Source organism: Ptychodera flava, unplaced genomic scaffold (assembly GCF_041260155.1).
Source record: "Ptychodera flava strain L36383 unplaced genomic scaffold, AS_Pfla_20210202 Scaffold_45__1_contigs__length_1260105_pilon, whole genome shotgun sequence".
In the NCBI taxonomy this organism is placed as follows: domain Eukaryota; kingdom Metazoa; phylum Hemichordata; class Enteropneusta; family Ptychoderidae; genus Ptychodera; species Ptychodera flava.
In genome coordinates, this window is record NW_027248367.1 from 965002 (window position 1) to 985768 (window position 20767).

Below are 20767 nucleotides of genomic sequence, written 5' to 3' on the forward strand. Positions count from 1 at the left end.
ACATGGATGTCATAATGTAAGATTACATTACGATCCTCTTTTCAATATATGTACTTTCGTATATTTTACTGCAATTTTATTTTTTTCTCCGAAGGGCCTGTTTGGTAACGGGGCAAAGGACGCTGACAGTAGCGATGAGGTGGTATCAGCAGCAGTGAAGAAGGAGACCATGACATCTACGACAGCTCAGATGAGGGCGGTTTAAGCAGCAGTGTAGAGGAAGAATTACGACAGAAAGCATTGGGACCGATTGCCAAACTTCTAAGTGGACAAGGTGATGGCCCTCTCGCCAATAAGCCCTTCGCAAGAATGATGTTCCTCCGTAGGCTTCTCGGCGGTGCAGACGGCGCCGGACCTTTGAGTGGCCTCCAACGCCCAACTGGCAGCCTTGTCCGCAACATGCTCCTTTTCCGACTTCTCAGCAAGCGCATGGGAGAAAGATTCTTGAAGGAGGTCCAAGATACTAAAGAAAGCCACCGTGTCTACACCTTCGCCTTTGCCCTTCGCTGTGACTGTGCCTTAGAATTCATGTAAGTAAACATCTTTTGCATTCTCTCCTTTGTGGACTGAAAGATCTGTCGCTCGAGGGCGTTTTTATGCTCAATCCTCTTACGGGGAGTGTATACAGCGCCCTCGAGTGACGGCAAAAAAATGAAACCAAATTGTATATTTAGTCTGATGACGTGGGTAAGGCAATCTGTGTTCACAGGCACAAAATTAATGTAGGTTTACCAAGTCCAAGAACTCGTAATGAATACAAAAATCCAAAAATCTCGCTAGGGGTTAGAAAGAACAGCTTGGTGTTGGTTTTCGTTCGTTCCGATTCCACATATAATACCTGGCGTTCAACTGTAGCTATGTCGGGTGTAACAAGTTATGCGTAGCGAAGAATCGTCAGACTTCCGTCGGACAGGATGATCAATTACAGAAATAATAAAAACTGCAAACTACGAAGTTTTCGGAGCCTGTTTTACTTGGAAAAAATATTCAGTAGGTTTGAAACAAGAACGTGAAAATACTTATAAAATGTGAAGATATATTCCATGCTTTTAGAGACTTTATGGCAGGGCTAAAAACAACTGCAATGATTATTGTAACCCTCGGGCCGTGGGGTGGCTTCTTCGGTTGTGTTGGTATGTAGCGCCGGCCCTGGTGTTTTTGCAGCTAGGGCTAAATATTAAATGTAGTCAATCTTACCACTTTAAACAATACTCAGACGGTCCACTGGCATTGCTTACTTACAACGATTTCTGACTGTTTCAGAGATGAACATAACGAGATGACAGGTTTCAGTTTTGACATCGTCGAAGCAGGTAAGTTCATGTTAGAAACGGGACCCTTCTGACCTTTGAACGATGACCTTGCTTTGATGTTAGTCGGAGTCAGAATCAACTGATGCAAATTTGAATTTTGGCAACTTTTACGAAAATTCCAAAGTCCGTTGATTTTAGGATCGAAAACATATATAGATGTATCAAATCATGCATATGGATTGAAGTTTTACGGTTAAATCGGTACAACTGAAATTGAAATCTGTTCCCAATCAAAATCTTTAAAAGATTCCGTGTCTAAGTTGTCGCGTATGTCTAAACTCAAGAACCTCCTGTACGATTGAATCAAAAGGTCACCGCTAACATGAAACATTGACTAAAGTCAGAAAAACCGATGAGGCTGAACTATACGAATGACTTCTTCAGAAGGAAATTAAATTTTGCCAGAATATTCATGTCGATTGTTAACTTGTTATCTCCATGATACATTTTCTTGTTGTCAATTTTTAAAATGCTTTGTACTTTTGTATTGGGCTCGAATATGAATTTAAACCGTCGGCGAACTTAGCAAGAAAGGTTTCCAACACATAGAGATAAAATCCGGGCCGTTATTGAAACTTCTGATCGGTGAAGCTACTTCAAAGTGGCCGCCATTTTGTGGACGACAACTGAATTTTCGATTTTATAAAATCAAGGTATCATAGAATGGGAGGTTAATGGCAATTTTTTCAGAGTTTGAGAGACCTAAAATTCATTCCGGGGCGCTTTCAGACCCAATTCAGACACTTTTCTACTGTAGAAGTATAACGGCACATAAGGATTTCTTACCGGTGACCGTCCTCTGTTGTCAGGTCTCTCATAAAAACATCACTGGTTAATGTGCTCAATGTTTATGATCCCGTTTAACCGCAATTTTCTTTTTTGCAGTCTGTAAGCACGCCGGCAAGAACTGCATTGTCATGTACGACACTGCCTCCCGCTGCTATTCTCACGCCCACGGTGAATACTCCACAGCAGGTGACGGTAGGTACACCTTTACACACAGAAACAATTTCTGGCTACCGTCTCCCAACAATTCCTGGCTACCGTCTCCCTTTAAGGCCTAGGTCTCTCAAGTTGATTCAAGGATGGCCGATATGTCGGTTAGGGAACAAGCCACACCAAATTCAAAAACTAGCTGAGGGTAGCGTGACCAAAAAAGGGACAAATTTATCTTTAAACTGGTGTAAAACCTATAATATCCCTACACACTGAACTTAAATAATTACTAGTAAATACAAGTAGAAATCACTACCATGCAAGCTGGCAACCATTCATGCTACTCTTCACCAGTCCGAATACGAGAGTTATCAGATTCTCTGTGACATGTCAACAGGTCTGATGAACCACTACTACGATGCCTGCGTGACGTGGTTCAGAAGTCACGAACGTGAGCGTTCCGTCGCCTTCACGGAAGCTTTCGCCGTCATGAAACACAACGCTTACTTCTACGTCAAGAAGGGCAACCCCGGCGGCTTTAACATGTACGAAATTGGAGACGACGATCAAATTGGTGTGTATGATACTGAAAGTGCATATTAGGGACTGGTCAGTTTCTTCAGCCTGGGGGGGGGGGGCGGTGGATTATTTTTTGCCGACGTCAAAAACTGGTTGACTCCCCCTATTCAAAATTTTGAAATAGGGTGTATATATATATATATATATATATATATATATATATATATATATATATATATATATATATATATATATATATATATATATATATATATATATATATTTTACATTTTACATATATTTATATTTATATAGTCATTCTATGTTTTAATGAAATTGTTGACATAGGAATTTCAAAATGTAAATCTTAAAGTTTGAATACAGTACATTTTGAATGAGCTGTATTTTGAATGAGCTGTGAATGTATTTCACACTTTCTATGCTTAACCAGATGTCCTGAACTGTTGTACAGAAATGGATGTTAATCATTAATATCAAAGAATCAAGAGGAAAAAGCAGTGAATCAAAAACTTTTATGGGTGTTAAGACTTGCCAACCATCCATTAAATCTCCTGAGGAGCCATAGCTTTTTAGCCAAATCTGATTTGTACAGTGTCTGAGAGGACCTTTTCTTGTAACATTGAAACCATAAAAGCACAGGTAATAATGACAAAAACTGCCTTTTTTAACTGTTATTTTGTTCATAAAAAAGCATCTTTCTACAGAAAACCAGTGACACAAAGGAAAATAATTGCATCAATGAGAAGGGAAGATATCTTGTCATTTTTCTATTTCTAAAATAAGTCACTGTATCAAATATATATTGTGAAATATTTGTGCATGTTGCTTTCTCATACTGAATTATCATAGAGAGAACAGAAAAGTATCAGGAATTTGTCATCCTTTTCATATGAAATGCAGATGTCATAATGGTACACTTTCACTTAGCAAACATCAAGATATCTCTGAAATATTAAAGTATGGCGCCCGAAGGGCGCGCCGAAAAATATGAATCATCCTGATATCTCCGATATATATGCCTTGTATATTAAAGTCATGCACTTGAAGGGCATGCTGAAAAATGTCTGATATATAAAAGTAATGAGCTTGAAGAGCACGCTGAAAAATATTGAACATACAGATATCTCTGATGTATGTATGCTTGATATGTTAAAGTTGGGCATGCTGAAAAATATGACTGATTATTAAAGTTACTCGCCCGAAGGGCGCGCCGAAAAATACAACTGAATAATGAAATTTGTGGCTGACTCTACCATTTTAGGCAATGATGAGCCTGTGTCAAATTCAAAAACACACTGACCCCCTATTGGGCATTTCAAAAACATGGTGACCCCCCCCCCCTATCACCAAAGTCAAAAACAGGGTGACCCCCCTATGAATCCACCGCCCCCCCCCAGGCTGAAGAAACTGACCAGTCCCTCAATGTACAGCCCTAATTTTGCGTATGAGTGCATATGCTATGAGGTTTATTCCAAGTGTGACGCCAACGAGCAGTAGTTACAGATGCTATAATGAACTTGAACGACACCAAGACACGCTCTTTTCACAATGTACAAGCTTTCTAGGACTAGAAGACGGGGTAAGAACGAGAGAGAGAGAGAGAGAGAGAGAGAGAGAGAGAGAGAGAGAGAGAGAGAGAGAGAGAGCTTTGTTTCAAGGATACATTAAATCGTACACCTTATTTTTATCCTCTTAATCCAAAGGTTTCCTAGATGGCTGGATCAGTGACGAATACTGTTTGGCTCACGTTGCCGAGGGTCGCGAAGAAGATGAAGAAGACAGTGGACATGAATATAAACCCACATTCCCGGGCGTCCACCTCCATCCCGACCAGACCCACTACTATTACACACAAAGATAAAATCTTCACGGATGTTGAATCTGGAGAGGTACGTATTAAAGATAGCGAGGTCTTCCCACTTACAAGGACCAGTAGCTGTCATCTTTTTTTTCACCATTTCTTTTTCTTGTATGTAAATTGCAAGTTCGTGCCACACTGCCACACCTACATTTTAACTTGTCAACACACAGTGTATATAGGTGCCAAATTCAGTACTGTTTACTTACGTTTGAATTCTAGTTTGGGCAAGAATTCCTTTGTCGACAATTAGGCAATGCAGTCTACATTATGTGCGGGATGAGTTGACATTCAAGCTCATGACTGTGTATCACAAAATTAAAAAAAAAACAGACAAGAAAAGCTATAAACTCGATTCAAAACCCTTAAGAGACCTGAGATGCTCAGAATTTTCAAAGACACAGAGCACAAGCAAATCTGACGAGAGACAACTAATTCAGTGGCTACCGCAAGCTGTGGCTATCTCTTCTTCTCTGTTAGACACCACGATATTTTATATTAACCACCCCCCCCCCAAAAAAAAAATCCCCAAAAATAAATTTTCACATTTTTTAAGGTAGAATATCGTCTAAGGTGTATCGGACGCTTAGATTTTATTCAATACTTCACTTACTGCTTCTTGCTGGGGCCCGTTTATAAACGTTTGAAGTGAACAAATGTTCGCGATCTCAATTTTCTAAAATCGATTTTTCTCTTGAATAGATCGTTGGCATAAGGCCATGGATTGAATACACACAGAATTAGTGACCATTTGGAAGGACAGGTTCATTGAGGAGTTTAAAAATTAATGCAAGTTTAGACGCTGAAAATACTTAGTGCTCACTTGATACAGAGGCCGGACATGTTGTCTCCAGTATCGATTCCTTAGAGGTTAACTGATTTCTCTCAAGACCAAGTACTGCGTCAAATGTTAACGAAACATATGATTATGAACATGAGACGATACTGAGCCCAACCCATGCTCCCGACAGAAATTAAAGGTCGTTCACTCTATTAAAGAAATCGCAGAAATCATAATCTTTCTAGGATTTGTTCGTCCGAACTCTGCTTCGAAGATAGTGTTCATATTTTTCTCCATAGAAAGATGTTTGATTATTTTTACATTTCGATATTTTCAGTTGGCTGCTGCCTTCCTTATCGAACTCAATGCAACGGTATTCGAACCTTACGGACTTGAGAAACTCCAAACCGGTGAAGCTGTTCCATGTGGTCTTGGTGGTATTGATGGTCTTGGTGGAACCCTCCACGCGATGACCCGCAAGGACAGCAACGTGCCTGAATGGTTCAGCGCGCATCTACACCAGATGAAGGAAAGTGGTGAATACTACGGTATCTGTCACAAAGCACAACTTGAATACGGTAAGTACTCCGCAATTTTCAAGTTATGCACTATGCTGTACGACTTTTGAGCATGCTGACAAAGTGATCAGTCATACGGATACACTACTTCAAAGGTTAACGTTTGAATATTTTTTGTTCCGTACAGCTCACAAAGGACACTTTGGTTGCGCCAGCAAGTAAAAGGATTCTCGCTGATTTTCTGTACACATGTAATGAGACACCGCCTTCTGGTCATTTGTTTTGAAAATAAGCCCGTGATGACGTCATTGCTAACAGCATCCTGCATGCAAGAACATTAACCCATGTGATTTCAACCTTTGTTTTAAAAAAATTACCAATTTCAGAATAAGTGAACTTAAAATCTGATTTTTACGGAAGAAAAAAGCAAAGTTGTAATAAAATACTTCTAAGAACAAAATGTATAGCCTGTCTTGTCTCTGTTTTCACGTCAAACGATACCCGATGTTCAGCTATCGTGTCCTCCCGATAATGCTGATGATAATTATCATTGAAGGGAAAATGGCTATAAGCTTCGCAGTATTTTCCATCGATTTTATTCCCCTGGTAAAAAGCTAATGTGCAGCGTCTCGGAAGCTGTTTTCCAATTGGTTGGCTGAATCTTAAAGTTATAATTAAATGTACAAATGTACTCCCTAAGTTGCTGTGAGTAGTGACAATCGATCAATCAGATATAACCTTCCAAGCACGCTGCACATCAGCTGGAAATTCACTCGCCGATGGTTGGTTAGGGAGACTTTACCCGCCTAACCTAGTCGTTGTTCTGTTGCGCAAATCATGCCTTCAGTGCCACGAATTTAACTTGTCAAAACGAAGCAACAGAAGAAAATACTCTAGTTTCCTGCACAAAATGTCATCAAACTTTACATCTGATCTTCTAATCGCCAGCAATTGTAACTTTTGATGAATTTTCTGTGATTTTCGTTTGTTTTCTTAAACACGCTTTCTTTTTCTTATCCGGCGCTTGTCTCGAATTACCTAGTATATGAACGTGGCCTGGATGTTTCATGTTATTGTCGGTAACTGAGTTCTGAAGTGGAATATTTTAAACAATAACTTTGTACATTGCACACACTGCAATGTGTTTTCAAGGTCAATGCTGGGTATTTCGAGACGTTTACGTTCGGTCGGCAGCCCGACGGCAAACACTGGTACATGCGGGTATCAGTCAAAGGGTCTCTCATGTGCCAGTGGAATTTCGCTGAAATACGAATTGCTTTCAAAAAAATAGGAACAAACAAAATGTGAAAAGTGTGAAGTACAAAAATAAACCGACAAAGTTCGCAAGATTTGAAAAATGAAACTGGACCCCTGAGACGCAGTTGACTAGGAACATCGAAAGAAAGTCGGTATTGGTGATGAACTTGAGAAAAATACAAGCAGGTTCAGGTTCGGAAGACACGCTTATGGATTCACCATCGGTATCGTCACCGTTTTCATGTTTATGTACTTTAATTCAATGTCTTTGTAAAGTTTATCCACTATTTGCTTGCATATCGCGCACGCTTAGAAAACGGTTAGGCCAAAGTATAAATTAAATTCTTTGTTTTGCGTCCACTTAAAATGGGAAAAGGTACGCGTCTAAGCGGCTGAAAGACACACACACAAAAAGTAACACAATGTAATTTGATTGCAGCAAATAAAAAAGTGTGTAAAAATTTTAGTTCAGAGAAGCTAAGCGGTGATATCCTAAAATTTCCTATTCAAATACACTGTGTGTGTTTTTCATAAAAACCTTAAAACCTAAGCGGGTGGGGACGCAAAACAAAAAATTAATTACTTTGGCATTAGTATAAGAAAAAAATCCATCGTGTGTTTGTTTGTTTGTTTGTAGTGCGAGTAAAAAACTGAAAAACCCAATACCTGTTAGCTTGCGTCCCCCCCCCCACACACACATATACTCACAGTTATATTTAAAATGCCACTATATGAGCTTGACCGCCTTTTAGCTCCATATAGCATAAAAAAAACTGTATGTATGCAAATGGAAGGTATTCTTATAAGGTGAAAAAATGGCCGTCTGTGTGTTTTTTTATTAACTCATCATGCAAACAGGCGTTCCCATCTTACTTTTAAAGGGACATAAGCTGTAACTTGTGGCAAGTTTTTCAGTATTCTGCTTCTATACATCAACTACCGTGTCTGACCCTAATGCGTTTGTCATGCTGAAATTTGGAGTATTCTTTTTGCAACGCAGCTTGTATGTGTGTAGTGATCATTGTTTATTGTTTACAAATGAATTCTCGTCCGGACTTGAATACAATCTTTAACAATAACAGTGTAATACTCATATAGGTTGTGTTGATATGCTAAATACTTGGCATTAAATTACAGTTTAGAGATTCAATGCAGAAAATGAGGGAAACTACAAAACAAAAATAGCCAAAAGATACAGCTTATGGAGCTTTAAGATATACGTTATTTATACCACTCCAGGTCATGTGACCTATTGTTGTTGCCATCCATTTATCTCCTGAAAACACGACTGCCACCTATTATTCTTATGCAAAGTAGTAATCGGTCATACTTTTATTCATATGTAAATAAGTAATCACCACACTTTAATGAAAGAAAATCATTATCATATCAATAAAAGTGTTGTGATTCCTGAGAAAAATATTTAAAAAGTCTTTGTTTTTTGATAATCTTGTCCTTTCGAAAATTTTATTATCCCTCATAGAGTTAACACAGGCCATTTTGAATTTCAAATATCGGTAAATATCAGGTGACTTGTTTCTGTATTTTTAATTTAGCACCATGACCCTGAATTTTATTCATTATTCGGCAAGAGAATTGTTGAAAGTTTCATTAGTGAAAGTTTGAGCAAAAGTCTTTCACTTTCGGGGCACTCTCTACCTTGACATTGATTACACTGTATACATATGTTAATCTCAAAGTTACATAAAGTAAATTTAATAATGCAACACATGGAGTGGATAGGACCACTGACCATCACCGTTTTGTAAGCACAGCCCCTCCACGGACGGAGGGAGTGTGTGGATCTCGATCTGTGCATCAAGGAGGTAAAGTGCGAATAAAGCAGAACTTGGGCAGTTATACTCAACCATGTTCGTTATGCTAAAAGGTCTCTCCACGTCTGTGGAAGGGGAAGACACTATTTACAATCCAGTAGAACCAGGTCATTTACATATTCGCGCGTTTAATGGGTGACGTTGTACAGTGGGCGGACCCTACATGCAAATATCATGCAAATAATACAGATTTTCTCTGGCAATTTTAAATCCCTGACTGAGTCTAAAGTACCGCCGCTTGAATTCTGACTCTCGAATAAAGCACATCGTAAACCATTATACATCGCAATGACTTCTTGGATGAATTTTTTCACTGAAGCCACCAGCGACCACATCGGATTCGTGAAGACCGTTGAAGATGCCATGACTCTGCTTCGTGCGTTTGAAGTGGAAACTAACGCCAAAATTGCAGTTTCTAAACGTACCAAGAACTTTGGCGTATCTTCTCAGAGAGACTTTACAGGTATGCTGTATATAGTATAGTGTAGAACATGAAGAACCACAGTACAATTTTGACCTGTTAGTTTTATCTCTCTTTAGGCTTTTAATGTTCGATCTTTTTTGACAGAAAAAGTACCTTATTTTACCTGTCATGAATTGTATATTCAGTTATTAATTTTTTTTCAATTTTTTTAGTCAATTTTTTTAATCTTTTAAGATTGTTTTTTGTCATGCATGACGGCAGCATAGTTGACTCTAAAATACCCTATTTTGACAGAATATACTGTCATTTATTTATCAATTAATTTAATATGATTTTCATTTTTTTTATTTTATAGATTTATATGTTTAAGTCCATCATTTTCCATATATATTTTTGTAAGTATATCCTTTTATCATTTATTCTTATAGTACAACGATGTATTTCATAATGTTATTATTTGAAATATAGTCTTGTAAGTTGTAGTTATCTCCTTATGCAGTTATAAATTATCGTTTTTTAAATAAAATTACTGTTTTGTTTATTTCTTTATGTTCAAATGTAGTTTTCATCTGCCAAGTAGTTCAATGATGAATAGAATTTCATTAATACATTAAAACTATAAAAAAGACTCCTTGGTAGATGTGTCCTTGTTAAAGAGATATTATAACTGAAAGTTGTAAATTCTATTTCCCATGGTCTATTGAAAATAATCCAAAATCATGTAATGAATACTGGTTTCAATTGCAAACAGGACCCCCTTCCCTTAAACATGTTATCAGTAGGTTCATTTGTAGAGCTTGGAAGATAAGTTTTAAATTTTTGTTACCTCTTCAAGGAAACCTAAAAATTAAATAGTGCAAATATTGAGAATTTGATATTATAAAATGAGGTGTATTTTGACCTTAGACATGAAAAGTTGGTGGTCAGGCAACGTTTGGTGTTAGTAATATACTTATGAATGAAGAAAATGAATGTTCACAAGCTCAGTCAGTTTTGTAATGATAGCTTCACCAAATCTTACTAGAGTAATTCCTTTTATGAATATGTTTGAAGGTACGCCACATAGGGTTCGATGGAATTTACCCGAATGTTCCAAAGATACCATGGAGTTCCATTCATTGTTGTTGGAAAGCTGGTATTGGAGTGTCACCAAGGCAAGGAAAAAACAAGGAAAGCTATACAAGCACAACAGGTATGTAAATTATGGGTCAAACTGTGTTTGACAATGATGTTACAGTGTTTTTGCTAAGGTTTGGGAATATCGGTAAATGATTTGGGAACCCCAGTAACATTGCTGCTGTCCCCTAATCTAATTGCATTGATATACCAAGGGGAACCCCGGTAAAATGACTGGGGAACCCCGGTAACATTTACCGGGGTACCGGCCTAACAAAAACACTGTGTTAACTTTAAACAGGGCTGGAAATTAACTTTTCCCATGGTAGTCCACTTGGGCTACCATTTTCTGAAGTTGGTAGCCCAGTGACAATGGCTGGTAGCCCATGCCTGTTTTAGTTCAGGGATATCTTTTCTCTTTAACCAGACAAGATAAGACTATTTTCAAGATTCTTTCCATGAAGTGAATTTTCTAGTTATTTAGAGTGAATATTGAACACCTTTAATACCCAAGGAAACAGGGTTGGTGATAATTTGACAACCAGTTTCACTCCCAGAGTTGTATGCAAATTTCGATAGTCATCATAACAACGACACAACCTTATCAGCACTGAGACTTACTGTAGCAAGGATAAAACAGACCATAGTCCAATATTTCTGTGTAATATATCAACTACAGTTTTTTGCTGTTTCCCTACAGCATGCTCAATTAAGCAAACAATATTCAGTTTGTCAACAAAGTCTGTATATATAAATATGTATTAGGTGATAATTTAATTAGAGTCCGGACTGACAGTCAGTTGTCGGTGATACAAATGTATTGTACATATACACAGGCTGTGTTAGCAAAAAGAATACTGGACAGTTAACATGCTGCAGGGAGTAGAACAAGAACACAGTTGTATTAACTGAACAAAAATATTGTCAAAATTATTGAAGTTAATACAGCTACCCCCTGCAGGCAGTGTCACTATCAGGTACGACTACGACCTACGACTGCAGTGTCACTGTCATACCTGAGCAGTGACAGCTGAGATAGCTCTGACTCTGATGTATATGGTAGTTGAAGAAGAGTTTGGGTTAAATGACGATCATGACAGTGAAACATACTTGAGCACAAGATCAGGCCCGAGAGCAACACATGGAAGACTAGGAGACTTAAAAAGTTATTGGGGATTTTGGAAATCTGGCATGCGAGAATAATCAAATATAAAAGAAAAAAAGATAGGGTTACCATGTTCAATTTTCTAAATTTCCATAGTCACGTCATAAAATAATACAAAAGCAATACTTTGAAATGAAAAATATGTGACTGATGGAATAGGTATTTTAACCAAATTTGTCATTGTTACAACCAAAATTTCAGAGATTAAATACATTTATTTGATTGAGTATTTTAACCTTCCAGTATTGTCAATTTTGAGTAGCATCAAATTCACATGTTTTGAAATAAATGTTTGGTAGGTCAATGTGCTCAGATTTTTTTTACAATATGACAATTAGCCAGAATTCACGATTTGCCCACTCATCGTGTGCTCTTTGGCAGGAGCATTTGAGTTTGATTATTTCAAGTTGGCTTGGACTGATAAATCCAAAAAGCTCATTGATGCGCTTAAAAATGCATCAATTTAAGAACTTGCCTTAGCTATATGACGTTACAAACTGCTAATAAGATATAGTGTTGAACATATACGAGGGGAAAAGGGGCATGACACGTTTTTTTTTCGGCGCGCACATCTTTTACTGATATATGGGCTTGTGATAGTTGGTTGTGTACTTGAAAAATGTTGATCATATAGAGGGGGAATTTGAAAAGTTTTGGGGTATTGAGGGGGGGATCTGAAGAAAATAAGTATTCAATCGCGATCCTCCAGCACCCCCCTCCCCAAATTGTTATTTGTGAACGCAGCCTTCACTTGTCCCAAAGTGAAGGACTGGACATGGAATGCCAAGTACTGACTGAATTTCAGGTCTCAGGCTTTGGTAGTCCATGTGGCCTACAAATGCATGGATTTTGGTAGCCACATAAAAAAGTTGGCAGTCTGTGGATGCGGGACTAGTGCTAATTTCGAGCCCTGTTCAATGGTTGCTGTGACAATAGGAAACAATTAGAATAAGAACTGCAAGTTAGAGACACTTTTCACAAAATTCGAAGACTGTTCACATGTGTTGTGTCATTCTTTATTTCACATTTTTTAAACATGTGATATTATGGCCTTCTACAATAAGCAACTATATTGGAGTGTACACATTTCCTTTTCCTCATTAGCAAAATACTGGTCGTTGTCAAATCATATTTATTTTTCTCTCCATATCTTTTGATAGCCTTGTTTCAACGCGCTGCTCTCATACATGTTCATTTAATAATAATAATTATCTTTATTCACACCTTAGGCCACCGGCCCTTTGTGTCATAATGGTAACAAGCATATACATTTAGATCAAATGTACAGGAGTTACAGATAAAAAAAATATTACAACTGCATTAAACGGTCGTTTCTTCTTTTAAATGCATGAAATACAAATTTACAAAGATTTCGAATGATGGAATGGTCATCAATCTGCATTAATTGAATAAATTTATCAAAACTAGGAAAATTGTAATAATAGAACGGTAAGTATACATTTCTCAGATCAGAGTAAATCGGGCAAACCAGCAAAAAGTGAAATTCATCTTCTACAGAAAAATTATCACAGTTACAAACACGTTGATCTCTTGGTATTTTTACGTGTCTGCCATGTTCAATATTTAATGGATGTGAGGAGATACGAAAAGAGGTGAATGTGACATCTTCCTACAATGTTATATTCATATGTTGACACAAAAAAGACTTATTCAAAACACAAATATGACTAGGTTTAAATGGTATCTTCTCATATTGTTTTTATTCCTTACATTTATGAACATGTCCTGAAGATTTTACAATAATAGAAATTGATAATGCAAAGATACTCATTGACAGTTACATAGAAACATGAGCCTCTTTCAATGAAATCACATGAAAATGTGAAATATTGCCATATTGTAGAGATCACATAGACTTTGGAACATTATATTGTAAAAATGTATTTGACTGAATCGCACATTTAAACATTGCCTTTCTTTCATTTTGGAACAGTATATTTTTTGTTCAAAGTTGAAGTACACACTGTGATGGTAGTCTACATTTCAAATCAGTAACTAGTTAGGTTCCTTATGTGTATATTTTATGTGGTAACTTAGTATTTCAAAGTTTTACATCAATTGATATTTTATGACCTCCTACAAAACTATGACTTGATGTTTAAATTTGGTTTTGTAGACTTCTCAAAACCATGACACATATAGACAAAAGTATGATGTTATTTATTCTTTTTCTCAGCTCAATGATGATCATGGTAGTTATAAGAAGAAGAGATTCCTTGTCCAACCCAGCAAGAAGATTGGTTGCCCAGCACAAGTTATTATGCGGGAAGTGATTCGATTTGATCAGTTCAAGGTAAAGAATCTTTTTGAATGTCACACACTTTGTACCCTTATACTGTAAAGTTACCAAAACTTGTGAAAAGGAATTCATTTTCATTCCATACGCATGTATCTTGTAAAGCTGGAGTCCAATTGTGCAGATATGGTGACTGATAAAGTACTTAACATTTTATCATTGTATACAATTGAGTATTATTTTTAGATGTATTAACCATAGTGTATGCATTCACAAATAACTATGTTGTGAACTTTAAGGTGAGTTTTAACTAATTTCAGCACTCTGACAATGTTAAACACTTTCGGAGATTATAATGGATGGGGAGGCCAGATGAATTCAGGGGGGGTGTAAGGGGGTGGGGTGGTAGCAGGTGTTATTTTAAAATTTGCAATGGGTCGAGTGGTGAGATTAATTTTTTGGTTTATTGTTTCATACATTTTCATTTTCCACATTTTTGCAGATAATTCTCAAAAGAAACGAGAGTATGAGCCTCATACTCTGAGGCTGGTATCTTTGGGAATTTGTCATTTTTTGTGTAAAAAGCCTTCAGTATTTTCTTCACATCGTTTTGATATTTTAGCTCTTTTATTTATCATTGAAAAGTCACCTCTGATAAAGATTGTTAAACTGCCACTGCTTATAAAGTATCTTGGTATTTCCGTACAGCATGCTGGAACACACATTATACACAAAGCCCTTCCTCCTCAGTGTATTTGTGAACAGATTTGAAAGTGTTATGTAGGTCATATTTCCCCACACTCATCATGACCTGAGTTCAATTAGTCTAGAACATTCTCAAGGTCACTGCCCTAAATGACCTCACAACCTGAATTCAATTAGTCATGTTTGAAATGTTCTGGAAATTTAATTAGTTGTGTAAGAGAGATGATTTTAGAACAGTAATTAGCATGTCAATAAAAGTTCTAGATTGTTCTAATATGCCCTTATGTAAGCACATGTGTATAAAAAGGGACGTGCACAGCTTACAGTCAGACTTTTGGGATAGTGTCTGTTGTGTGTTACTACAAGTGTTTAAAAACTCCAGCAGTAGTCATTCTCAAGACTTTTCAAGACCTTCACTGCCAACGCTGGATTTATACTGTGGACTTTGTGCAACTTCGATCCTGCAAGCCAAAGGACTGTTCATTCATCCGACAGACTGTTACAACTCTGAGACTGGAGCTTTGCCGTCCCAGCTGAGATAAGTAGTCTGTACACTTTTAAAGCTTGTACTTTATCCCTGACTTAGCAATAAGTTTTATTTTCGCAATAAATTTTGTTTAAACGAAAACAGCTGAGTTCACCATTTTGTCGTTTCTCTGCACGTAACAAAGTAACTTTACTCAATGAGACAAATGGAGATATGAAATGATAGTGACAAGAATGAAAACTTGAGCTGTGCAACAGTGTACATATTTTATAAACTTTGTATTGAAACCCAATGCTGAAAGAGTCAAGGAATGTGATTGACACTGTGATTGTTTTGATGCTCATTCGTCATGGTTCTTCATAATGAGTTTAAAAGTGTCAGACTGATTCTGGAATGTTTGCAGTTTGTCCTGTGTGATTTATTTCAACTACACACACTTAAGTTAATATGGATACAGCCCACATTACTACATTGTCTGTCATTTCAAAAATAAATTTACAACAATAAAAAGTGTACAATCTATTGATATCGATATGAACTGTGTTTATTTCAAAAATACCCAGTCTCACACTTGTTATTTATGACCGGACATGAGCTAGGGGTAAATTTGGACTTTCTTTTTAGGGCAAGGTCAATCTTGTGAGTTTGTAGTCTTGAAAGAAAGACAACTTCAATACACACTAGCAAGTCGTAAATGTGAGACCATAAAATGTTATTAATAATGTAACTATTGTAATTAAAATAAATAATAATACCATCAGATCTAAAATATCATGTATACAATTTTGTTGTAACATGCAAAATGAGTCAGAAATAAACTCCCTAATATAACCACACAAAAGTAATTGGCTTTGTCATTTTATGGCAACTTACAAACTCATATAGACACTGGCTTTTCTAACCTGAAATATAATTTTAAATTGTCATTTACATATGACAATATGGAAATGGCTCACATGTTTGCATCTATTCATGTGACTAAATGATTGACAGCCGTTTTACGTTGTAGAAAAAAATTCCTCAAGGACCCTAATAGCTGTTTCTGAAGAAATTTTTCTGAAAAATTTATTAATTTCAAAAACCTATTGACTAATTTGTATGTAACTCTCTGTTTGGTGTTTATGAAAATATATCTTCATGATATAGGGGCCATTATTATTTACGGCCTGGGGGTGGTCTGACGAATTTCATATGAAACGCTGTAATTTGAGTAACCCCCTTGCCAACCCTGATGAAATTGAGTAACCTCCTCTGTAACACACAAATTTTGACTGACCCCCCCCCCCAAACTTACAAAACTTAAATATCAAGACATGTATTTGTAAAATTTACAAAAAAATAAGCAAATTAAGACCGTTCATATCCTGCTTTACCAAGCTGCTAGATTATCATTGGGTATCTCATGACGGTTGAAAAAGATGAAACGATAAATGAAATTCAAAGTCACAATAAAATGTAGATTGTGATTTTACTAAGAAAAAATGTGGGAACCGGTATCCCATTGGGTGGGAGTGCAAGAGATTGGTGTACCCCCTCTCACATCAAAAATTCTGAGAAATTGAGGTGTGAAATGGTGCAGTCTGAAAGGGGTTTTAATTCAAAAATTGAGTAACCCCAACCCAACCCCCCTTTTTCTTCACATTTTGAGCAACCCCTTTTGTAGTTTTCAATATTATGAGTGACATCTCTCATATTCCTCATACCCCAAGGCCATGAATATGAATTAAAACAAAGCTGAAAGGCTTTTTATTGATTACTTTATCATAGACAAATTCAAAAATTGTCCTTACACATCAGAGCCAAGCAAAGTTGTGTTTAGGAAGTAGGCATTACAGTAATCTTAAAGAAAAACCTGGAAATAAATTAAGGTGGAGCTGCATGTTGCCAACAGTTTTTTCAAAGCAGTATTCCTCTTCAAAGATGACAAGGAAATATTTTCAAAAAGCAGAGAGTCTTAAATTTAATATGGTAGCAGTAGTTCACTTGAAGGATGAAATGTGTGTAAATTTGGGGTAAAAAACCTGAATTTTGATATTATTGATTAAAATTAATTTATATAAGTAAAAAACTTGATGCTATTTTCTGAAATATAATATTACACTTGAAAGATTAGTTTATATGGAAAAAAGACTATTTTATTTGATGTTATCTATTCTCATTCAGTAATGGCCTGGGTTGAAAGACTGACACTCAAAAAAGTGATTGAAATTAAAATTCATTTCAATTTGAAATATAAGAAATTTATTGCCAAACAAAACAGCCATTTTGTTATATAGCATTTCAAAAACATAATATGAAAATTTCAGAAAATTTGACCTGCCAGAGAGGAGAAATTCTTTTGAACTTTTGAAATTAGGTGGATAAAGAAGCCAGAAAATTGGGTGTTTCGTATATATTTGCATAAATTAACACTTCCTTATCATACAACTTATGACTGCTTGACAAGCTACAACCAATACTGGGTTAGCAATTTTATTAAAATTGAGTTAATATTTGTAAACAAGTGATTTTTGAGCAAGATGAGATGTGTTGGGTGCAGTGCCACCTTGAGTTTTAGATTACTTCTATGCAGTTCATACGGTTATATTATGATATTTTAATGGAAGTAACACAGATATTAATTTATTGAGGAATGTATATATAAAGTCATATTTTTACTGTTTGATTTTCTCACTTGATCACCTCATGTGTAGACAAATTTACTGACCATTTATATATATCATGACACACTTTTAAACAAATATTCCTAATGAAGCCACTGTTATGGCTGTATGGGTCACTTGAAAAATGATGAAAAGGGGTTATGCATAATATATTAAACAATGAGGGGATTTTGAAAAATGTTCACCGTGTGACACAGTTCGTGATCACACTACCTCATCACATTTTCAAAAATTCATTATCATCAGCAGTGTTTCATCTAGAGAGGGGGACGAGGGGATTCCCCCTCTGGTGACATGTTGGTACCCCTTAGTAATTTGTCAAGGGGGGGACCAGGCCACTCAAAACCACTGCCAGTCACACCTTAGAGATACAAGTAGAACACATGAACTGGTGAAATCCCCCCTAAATTTTCTGGTAAAGGGGAAATTCCCCCCTGCAGCCATCCTGGATGAAACACTGCACTAGGAGATGACCTATGTATTCACAGTATCATAGCTGCCTGGTCATCAAATACACTGGTATATAATGCTGCAGGTACCACACAAACCATTTCTGGCTTCAAAATGTCATGTATTTTGTTGCATTAACATGCTTGTCTGTGCTTTATTTAACCACTGGAGGATACCGGCTAATCTAAATTGATAGAAATCTTGAACAGATTTGTCAGTTTTGTAGTATCTCTGATTTTTCTATCATTTATTATCACCACTGTGACAGGTTGCACTTGTCATGTCAACTAAAATGGTCGGCCTTATCATATTTGTTTGTAATGTATGCTGTCATATGTGTCAGCTGATTATGATATCATTCTTGAATATGGTTTGTCAGTTTTCCAGTATCTCTGTGTTTGTACTGTTGTTTATTACCATGGTGACATGATTGCATTTGTCAGGTCAACTAAGATTGCTGGCCTCAACATCCGATGGATCTAGAAAAAGATATAAACATATCACATTTTATTTACAGAATGAATACTTAATTTCATTAACTTGGTTATACTTGCTCAAGTTCGTGACTATGTGAACCTAAATATTTTTATATTTGAAGACTTTGACTAAATCTGAAACATTAGTGAAAACGCATTTAAAGCTTGCTTCTAAAATGTATCTGGATTTTCATAAATTTCAAATCTTGAATTTTATAATTCTTTTTAATATCTAATTAAACTTTAAATCAATGAAACGGAATAATATGACATAACAGCATAAAATAGATATGCAACCTTTGATGAAACATTGAATAGAACTCGGGGGGAAATTGTGCATTTGCTTCTAGTTTCATCATTCTACATACTGCCATTGTTGTAGTGACTGTACAAAAAGTTTCAGTTTCAGTTTCAAATAACATACTATAGTAATGTCTCATCTACCTTTACTATCATATCAAATAAATAGTTCTATCACTGCACCAAAAAGCACACTTAACAGGGTAGGCAAAGTACCAGGCAAAATATGTCGAAGTAGCATCTTTGAACACATAATACTTTCTGCTTTTCTGTTCACATTAGTACCTTTTTCACATCTTTGACTACCTACGTGCAGGAGATATAAGTACCACTTTTGCTGATTATTGAAAAGGTAAGAAATATGTGAATATGTGTCTTACTTTCTTTCAGCTTTCACATACAGGCAAATTGTCCTATCTTTAAGTACTTATACTACTCCACAAAGGAACTTATGATATGAGATTTATATAGGCATAAAATGTTGGATAGAGGAAGTCCTATACCTAGCATATTCATGGCATAATCCAACCCTGTAAAAGTAGTACTTGTAACTTTATACACAGAGCGAACAAGTATGGACAAAGGTGGTCATTTATTTGTCATGTTTTAGCCTAGACAAATGTTGTCAAAATTAAGACATTTGTCAGCATATAGAAAGCAGCTACTTTCAGTGTTCTACAACAAGGGGGTTTAATTTGGCAAAGGTGGTCATTTATTCTTTGTATTTTAGCCTAGACAAATGTTGTCAAAATTAAGACATTTGTCAGCATATAGAAAGCAGCTACTTTCAGTGTTCTACAACAAGGGGGTTTAATTTGGGCAAAGGTGGTCATTTATTCCTTTTATTTTAGCCTAAACAAATGTTGTCAAATTTAAGACATTTGTCAGCATATAGAAAGCAGCTACTTTCAGTGTTCTACAACAAGGGGGTTTAATTTGGGCAAAGGTGGTCATTTATTCCTTGTATTTTAGCCTAAACAAATGTTGTCAAAATTAAGACATTTGTCAGCATATAGAAAGCAGCTACTTTCAGTGTTCTACAACAAGGGGGTTTAATTTGGGCAAAGGTGGTCATTTATTCCTTTTATTTTAGCCTAGACAAATGTTGTCAAAATTGAGATATTTGTCAGCATATAGAAAGCAGCTACATTCAGTGTTCTACAACAAGGGGGTTTAATTTGGGCAAAGGTGGTCATTTATTCCTTGTATTTTAGCCTAGACAAATGTTGTCAAAATTAAGACATTTGTCAGCATATAGAAAGCAGCTACTTTCAGTGTTCTACATCAGGGGGGTTTAATTTGGGCAAAGGTGGTCATTTATTCTCTGTATTTTAGCCTAGCCAAATGTCAAAATTAACACTTTTGTCAGCATTCCATTAGCAGCTTCTGGTGGTCAGCTGATACCTCAGATAAATGTCAAACTTGTCACAATATATATCATCATCCCAATAGCAGCTACTTTCAACCTCTGCATTGGCCAAGGGAAATGTTAGGAGCCATCCTGGGAAATTTGGGGGAAAAGGTTGTTAACTTTAAATGTCACCCATCCATCAGACATACTCACCACCAGGCAAAAGAAAATTAAATCAATGTAAAAAATTTAATTCAAAGAAAAATCATCGGCAATCTTATTACAGAAATTGTTTGACAAATAAATTATGGCATTAAAAATGGTCAGAAAAAAGT

The 20767-nt window shown here is 36.2% G+C and overlaps 1 protein-coding gene across 1 annotated transcript in view; it reads left to right on the top strand.

Annotated features, from left to right (window-relative positions):
- Positions 1 to 20767, top strand: part of LOC139128163 (origin recognition complex subunit 4-like) — a 272861-nt gene that overhangs the window by 195757 nt on the left and 56337 nt on the right. The gene's annotated exons all lie outside the window — the stretch shown is intronic.